At 40.6% G+C, this 8,514-nt stretch overlaps 1 long non-coding RNA gene across 1 annotated transcript; it reads right to left on the bottom strand.

The window, feature by feature from the left end:
* Nucleotides 1–1,362: 1,362 nt before the first annotated feature.
* On the bottom strand, nucleotides 1,363–8,202 carry LOC138784002 (uncharacterized). The gene is made up of 2 exons (XR_011361783.1): nucleotides 7,190–8,202; nucleotides 1,363–2,331 (listed from the first exon to the last, which is right to left on the bottom strand). It is a non-coding gene; the product is annotated as an uncharacterized lncRNA (long non-coding RNA).
* Between the last annotated feature and the right edge of the window lie 312 nt (nucleotides 8,203–8,514).

Below are 8,514 nucleotides of genomic sequence, written 5' to 3' on the forward strand. Positions count from 1 at the left end.
ACTTTCATTTTAAAATCTCCAGTCTTCATATTATGGAGTCTTCATCTCCATATTATGAGTAACAAAAGCTTATACTGACAGCTAGAATGAGTTACTGCAGCAAGTCAATATTTGCAGTGTTTCGCCTTCTTCTTCAGGACCTCTGCAATTCTCCCCGGCTGCTCTCCATCAACTTCTGGACCAAATCCTGACTGATAGCCGTCCATTCTTGCACAATCAATGCTTGCATTTTGTCAGAATTTGTTGGTTTTTGTTTGTCCACCCGTCTCTTGATGATTGACCACAAGTTCTCAATGGGATTAAGATCTGGGGAGTTTCCAGGCCATGGACCCAAATTCTCTATGTTTTGTTCCCTGAGCCATTTAGTTATCACCTTTGCTTTATGGCAAGATGCTCCATCATGCTGGAAAAGGCATTGTTGGTGGCCAAACTGCTCTTGGACGGTTGGGAGAAGTTGCTCTTGGAGGACATTCTGGTACATTCTTTATTCATGACTGTGTTTTTAGGCAAGACTGTGAGAGAGCCGATTCCCTTGGCTGAGAAGCAACCCCACACATGAATGGTTTCAGGATGCTTTATAGTTGGCATGAGACAAGACTGGTGGTAGCGCTCACCTCGTCTTCTCCCAATAAGCTGTTTTCCAGATGTCCCAAACAATCGGAAAGGGGATTCATCAGAGACAATGACTTTCCCCCAGTCCTCAGCAGTCCACTCCCTGGACCTTTCCCCCAGTCCTCAGCAGTCCGCTCCCTGGACCTTTCCCCCAGTCCTCAGCAGTCCACTCCCTAGACCTTTCCCCCAGTCCTCAGCAGTCCGCTCCCTGGACCTTTCCCCCAGTCCTCAGCAGTCCGCTCCCTGGACCTTTCCCCCAGTCCTCAGCAGTCCGCTCCCTGGACCTTTCCCCCAGTCCTCAGCAGTCCACTCCCTGGACCTTTTGCAGAATATCAGTCTGTCCCTGATGTTTTTCTGCAGAGAAGGGGCTTCTTTTCTGCCCTCCTTGAGACCAGGCCTTGCTCCAAGAGTCTCCGCAGTCTCACAGTGCAGATGCACTCACACCTGCCTGCTGCCATTTCTGAGCAAGCTCTGCACTGCTGGTAGCCCCATCCCGCAGCTGACCACACTTTTAAGAGACGGTCCTGGCGCTTGCTGGTCTTTCTTGGGCGCCCTGGAGCCTTTTTGGCAACAATGGAACCTCTCTCCTTGAAGTTCTTGATGATGCGATAGATTGTTGACTGAGGTGTGTCGAGGTGCCTTCCCAAAGAAGGCCTACTGTTGTTGGCTGTCTCCTAATTAAGTTGGAGAATGGGTCCGGATCCCCTCTCCCACACCATGCACTTAGAATGAAGACACAGACAACGTATCTTGCAAACAAGTCTGGTGTAAATGGGCCCAGTTTTATTATGGTGATCACATTTTATAGACAGATAAAATATAGGGTGGTAACAAATGCTAATAAGACATAGATGAGGCGGTGCTAGTGATTTAGATATTCAGTCATGCGCAATAGCATCTATATTAGTATCCATTATTATTATTCAAAAAGGTTAGAACAATACATTCTGTGCAATAATACTTTCACATTATTCCCACTGTAACAGACAGGCAACTTTCCTCTGAGAATGTCCTTGAACACTGATAAACATGTCTCTGAGGGAAATAGTTCTTGAGACAAAACATTCTTTCTAGTGTCATATCAGAAGTTTTCCAAGGTAAGCAATGTTCCAACTATCTCTGAGAACCCACCTTTGTTTATACAGAAAAAAACCAATGGATATGAATGTAAAATGCAAAGTCATACACTATATACGTCATCAACTTCAAAAAACTAATAACTACGGATATATTTTGACAGATAAATTGTTTACATAAGGATGTTGATACATACATAAGGATGCTAAAAAACATTTGTAATCTGCTTATGAGAATTATAGAATAACATTTATTATCTGCTGGGAACAGGTTTATTATCTGCTGGGAACAGGTTCAGTCACATAGGAGAGTTCCATAATCTCGAGACCAGCTGTATATCCTTGAACAAGTTCAGTGAAAGTTCCATGAGAAAAAGTCTTATTGTTTCTTTCAAACTTTGGATGGAAAAGGATTTATTTTTCTTTCAAACTTTGGATGGATTAACTCATTCCTCTCATTCCCCCCTTTTTGGCGATGATGAAGAAATCTGGGTCCTGGACAGGATTAAATCCCAGTATGCACCCTAAACACTCTCTGACCGGCGAGGGTTGTCAGGGTGCGGATGCTTCTGGGTCCAACACCATCACCTAGAGCCACATGGGCATATCCTCCTCCAAGAAATTTCCTCATCATAACGCCAATCTAGAAGGAAAAGAAACAAACATCATTACTTATAGAGTATAAGATTTAGTCTTTGTAACTTTCTGACAACAACAGCATAATCCTTTGATTACACAATAGACCAATAAAAGAAACAACATGATCTGAAAAACTGTTTGTAGTATTCCCATGAACCATCCTCCCATACCATTGAACCAATTTGCAGGATTTAAGCTAGCTAATGCCCCTGACCACCATTTATCCTGGTCTGACAGAATCATCTCATCATGTTTTTTCCTTAGTTGTGCAATTTTATCCAGTCCTGCTGTGATTTGCACTATTCCCTGATCATTTACATAATGACAACATGTAGGGCCAACTACCTGACACATCCCCCCTTGAGCAGCAGTCAGAAAATCAAGCACCACAGTGTGCTGGTTAGTAACTACCATAAGTTGCCTCTGTACTGCTACTGAGGTGTTAAGTATATCCAGTATGTCAAATATCTGATCATCTAAATAGTCTGTGGCTCCAACTAATTTGTCCCAAGTTTGCATCACCATAAGATACAGAAATAAAGTACTAAAAAATTTGTTGAAAGTTATAGATGGCGGAACAAACTTACAGCAGATGAGATAGGTAGGTCTGCAATAACCGAAAGAAAATACTAAACAATGGGTGAGTCTGTACAGTATACATAAATATACAGCTTAGTTACAACAAAACAAATAAAAGCTTATTATCAATACCCAAAATAACATATATATATGACAAATACCTCTCCGGATTTTCTCAAAATAACCAAACCTTATTGTCTTATCACTGTATATAACAGACGTGACTCTATAACAAGGACTTTAAAAAGTTTCTGAAAAAGGAAAGTTTAGATGTGAGCAAATCTTATCTCATGGCAAAATTAAAATAAAAAGTTGATTGACACATAAATTAAAAACAGCACAACAGGTAAATGCAATAAAATCTCCACAATGTGACCTACTATGTAACCACTAGATTCACTTATAATAACCAGATAGTGAATTCACAATCTTCAGTATGGGATTCTCAAAATTTCCACTTCTTTTTAGTCTTTTTACTTTATTTTGTACCTAGAAAACGTCTTTATGATTAGATCACACAGGTCTAATGACTGGTCTCGTGGTCACATCTCTTCCTGTACATAATCATATAGTATAATACATACACCAATAATATGAAGTAACTCGGCGCTTATTACCGATATAATATTTGGATCCTACTGAATTGTCTCTTGTTTCACTGAGATCATCACATATTACACATAAAATAACCACCATAGAAATAAAAGCAAAGTGTAAACGATACATCACCTAAGGTTTCAAAGCCTTTTTAGAATAATATATCATATGATCCTTTTTGTAATAGTAGCATTGGTATGGATCCTTTATCCTTAAACCTATCTTTTGACTGACAGGCCTCTTTACAGACACTTGGACTCTTGGCCTCAGTTATATCGCTTCTTTTAAGGCCACTAGTATCACCTCAGACATTGGCTTTGTTCTCTCCCATAGTTTTGGCTGACCTGTAAAGAAGACACCAATACAAACAAGGACATACCTATATAGGCCACCTGTGGCAGGTGGATGACGTCCACTTACATTCCCTGAAACAGGCAGGAAGATGACAGACTATGCAGACAGGCACTTTACCGTGTTACTTACAGTAGGTTATGGCAGGTGTAGACAATACAGCCGTACACAACCCTCTCTGCTATATTTGTTGTCCCCTGGGCCGCCCAATGTGAGGATACTACACCACATTACACATGGCTTCTTTCTGCTGGTTTTGTCAGACAACTTACAGTGGGATACAAGGCAGGCGGCAAACACAGTTACTTACTTACTGTCTGACTGCCATCTTTACCCTGTACCTCCTCTCCATCCACTGGTCTCACAGCTTGTTGCTGATTGTTTCTGGAAAAGACTTAAAAACAAACAAATCCACATCTCCTCCTCCACCTGTACACTATGTACGGTTACCTCAGGAAGAGACTGGAAACATCTCCCCATTCCCTTGTACGCTTTGTACGCTGTTACCTTGGGAAGAGCACAGAAACCACAGCATCACCAGCTTCATCCATCACCCTTTTTGGCATCAGGGTTTGTCTGCGTGAACGTTGCGTCAGCCACTCTATGGCAGCTTTTTTTCAAGTGCTTTTGGTAAGCCCAGGGACCAAACAAATCTCTAATTTGCCAATTAACCCATAATGGTGGGCTTCATATAGACATCTGCACAGTTTCCTTCAACCATCCTACATGTCTTAGTGATTGTCCTCACCTCCAGCTTATGGCAGGAGCGGTTTCTGCAGTGGAACGTCACTCTGCATGGCGGTAACATATATCCTTGCGTCTTGTGTCATCCATCTTGAAAAGTCTGAGATAATCTACAATGAAAACTTTTAAACTTTCATTAATATTTGGGCTTTCAATTACATTTTCATCTTTCACAATTTAAAATATCAAAATTGGCTACTCCATCAAAATGGGCTGCTATATATATTGGGGGGCATAAGGAGTGCAGACTGGAGCCATGGATATGGGTTTGGCTTTACTAGGGATAAAACAATACATATATATTCATGAGCTAGTCTGCCATAACCCTAAAAATAAAAACATTAAAAAAATAATCAAACTCTGTACACTCGTCCCATATTAAACTTCTTTTGATAAAAAAATTAAATAAATCAGCTGAAATGAATATTCCTTCAATCCGCTGCTCTTATCAGTAAACAGAACACTCTGTAACCTCACTTCACTTCTAACCTTGAGCAGTGAAATCATAGATACAAGAGTTAAAACTTCTTGGAAGTTTTTTTTTCTAACATCCTTGAAGTTACAGAAGATATCAGCGCTGTGCTCTTATGCACCAGACTGTAACCTTGGACAGTGACACACATACTTATTACTTAGTAGGAAAAAAACCAAGTTGCGTAGAACTTATTAGGATAGATGTGTACACATATATACACATATATATATATATAAACACTTGTTCAATAAAGTTACATAGAAATATATATTACAGTAGTAAGTTACTACTCCTTAGAAATATCATACGTTGGGGACACACACTTAAAGAAAATCTGCTTACAATATACCTTTGTCTAACTTTCTTCTCCATCAGGTAATAATATTCATTAATAAATGTGCAAAACAGTTGTTAGACTCTATCGGAGAATCCTGTGCCCGCCCCCTCAGTGACACTAAGCAGTATGGGCGGAGGACAGAAATGCCAGGAGTTAAAATGGCCACCGGACTAGATAACCGGATATAGGGGTGTTGGCTTAGGGCATGGTTTTGAGACGTCACAATTATAATACAGACGTGGATGATATGTGGGAGTGGTTGGCTTTCAGTCGCCATCTTTGAGGGCTGATTACAAAAAAGTGGCGTAGCTAAATAAGCAAATGTTCCACGGTCGGGACAACAGAAAATGATCAACATTTTGTAACACGTAACATACTTCTAAAGCGGAACACCAGCTTAGTAAAACTGGCTGAAATACGACAGTATAATGTAGGAGCGTACATTACATTACACTAACAGCTCTGATTCTTTTTTTTTTCTAATGCTGCTTGCATGTGATCTGCAGCCCTCAGAGCTGGTTGATGGCCTTGTACAAAACATAACAAATAACACACATTATGTACTTTGTATGCTGCTTCACTACGCAGCATTAATTAACCTCTTCAGCTCTCTCAGTACTGTATCTAGCAATGAGCTGGACTGTTCTCCTTGTCTGAGTACGTGGCTTTGTACTCAGACACTTACATGGCAATATACACTATTTGAGGTTAGGCTGCCACCTCCACAAAAGGCATTGGTCTTACTATCAGGTAAGGGGCACTTTAAATCAAAGTAACTACTTCAACAGCCGACCAAAGGGAAGATTCCTGCAGAACAAAGGGTCTATACGCCACCATTGGAGGTAGGTTGGCTTTTCGCAGGATCTGGGGTTTGTATACAGATATAAACTGGGTACAATGGTGTAACATAATGATGTGGCTTGGGTCTGCCACACACACTACAATATTCTGTCTTATCTAGATATTGCTGGTCACCGGCACATGACATGTCCACCCATTATCAATTATTAATCCTCCCCTTGTTTCTTGGACTTTAGTCCAAGTATTGGGGTTAAAAACAGCATCGTGTTGGATGTTAAAATATTTCAACATTGCTTTTGCCCTTTTTGCTTGTTCTTTGCCATATCGGCAGGTCACTATGTGGGTTGCAGAAACCCCTTTTAATTCTGTGTGTCCCATTTTATATTACTTCGTGATCGTATAACAGGAGGCACCCAGAATGATCAACTGATGATTTTCTTTCTTGTGTCCTGTACACTTATGACCACGGATCACTACCAAAAGCTGGGACTTAGAATATTCCACGGTTCAGGGCTTCCTTCTCTTATGTTGAAATACACTCTTGCTGCTATGTAGATTGCAAAACAAGTTACCCCAAGTATACAGAGGACAGTAATAGGCATATCACAGATCTTTCCCTTGGAAACAACCAGACCACTGTCCAGCGTCCTTGTATAGTTAGGCTACTAGGCTCATTCCAAAGTGGTTTTAGCACTGGCACTGTTCCCACTGCACAACGCTCCGTGTTTATGAGGACCTGTGACAACCACGGCCGGGCCCTGAGTAACAGTTTTAGCCTGAATGAGCAATTCTTTGCCTACTATATACTATCCCTCACAGGTTAGGACAAACAGACATAAAACAGCCAACAAGAGGAGAACAAAGTTCAAATTAACACGCCTATCGTGAGTTCACTTTGATAACTTACTCTGCAGAGGTAGGTAAGAAAGATGTGAAGGAGGAGAGCACAGAAAAGAGCAAACAAATTTTTACTCTTACCTGGCCAGGTTTTGTGGTCTCCTTGTTCACCTCTCTCTCCCCTGGTACAGCAGTGCAGGTCATCCGATCTCCCGATGTAATGGGCGTGTCCCTGTTCAAAGGGCGCCAATAATGTCGAGGTGCCTTCCCAAAGAAGGCCTACTGTTGTTGGCTGTCTCCTAATTAAGTTGGAGAATGGGTCCGGATCCCCTCTCCCACACCATGCACTTAGAATGAAGACACAGACAACGTATCTTGCAAACAAGTCTGGTGTAAATGGGCCCAGTTTTATTATGGTGATCACATTTTATAGACAGATAAAATATAGGGTGGTAACAAATGCTAATAAGACATAGATGAGGCGGTGCTAGTGATTTAGATATTCAGTCATGCGCAATAGCATCTATATTAGTATCCATTATTATTATTCAAAAAGGTTAGAACAACACATTCTGTGCAATGATACTTTCACATTATTCCCACTGTAACAGACAGGCAACTTTCCTCTGAGAATGTCCTTGAACACTGATAAACATGTCTCTGAGGGAAATAGTTCTTGAGACAAAACATTCTTTCTAGTGTCATATCAGAAGTTTTCCAAGGTAAGCAATGTTCCAACTATCTCTGAGAACCCACCTTTGTTTATACAGAAAAAACCAATGGATATGAATGTAAAATGCAAAGTCATACACTATATACGTCATCAACTTCAAAAAACTAATAACTACGGATATATTTTGACAGATAAATTGTTTACATAAGGATGTTGATACATACATAAGGATGCTAAAAAACATTTGTAATCTGCTTATGAGAATTATAGAATAACATTTATTATCTGCTGGGAACAGGTTTATTATCTGCTGGGAACAGGTTCAGTCACATAGGAGAGTTCCATAATCTCGAGACCAGCTGTATATCCTTGAACAAGTTCAGTGAAAGTTCCATGAGAAAAAGTCTTATTGTTTCTTTCAAACTTTGGATGGAAAAGGATTTATTTTTCTTTCAAACTTTGGATGGATTAACTCATTCCTCTCAGGTGCAATCTTTCTAGCTGCGATACTCCGCCCTGTAAGGCCATGTTTGTGCAGTGCAATGATGACTGCAGGTGTTTCTTTAGAGATAACCAAGGTTAACAGAAGAGAAACAATGATTCCAAGCACCAGCCTCCTTTTAAAGTGTCCAGTGGTGTCATTCTTACTTAATCATGACAGATTGATCCCCAGCCCTGTCCTCATCAACACCCACACCTGTGTTAATGGAGCAATCACTGAAACGATGTTAGCTGGTCATTTTAAGGCACGGCTGCAATGATGTTGAAATGTGTTTTGGGGGATAAAGTTCAT

Source organism: Dendropsophus ebraccatus, chromosome 2, assembly GCF_027789765.1.
Source record: "Dendropsophus ebraccatus isolate aDenEbr1 chromosome 2, aDenEbr1.pat, whole genome shotgun sequence".
In the NCBI taxonomy this organism is placed as follows: Eukaryota; Metazoa; Chordata; class Amphibia; order Anura; family Hylidae; genus Dendropsophus; species Dendropsophus ebraccatus.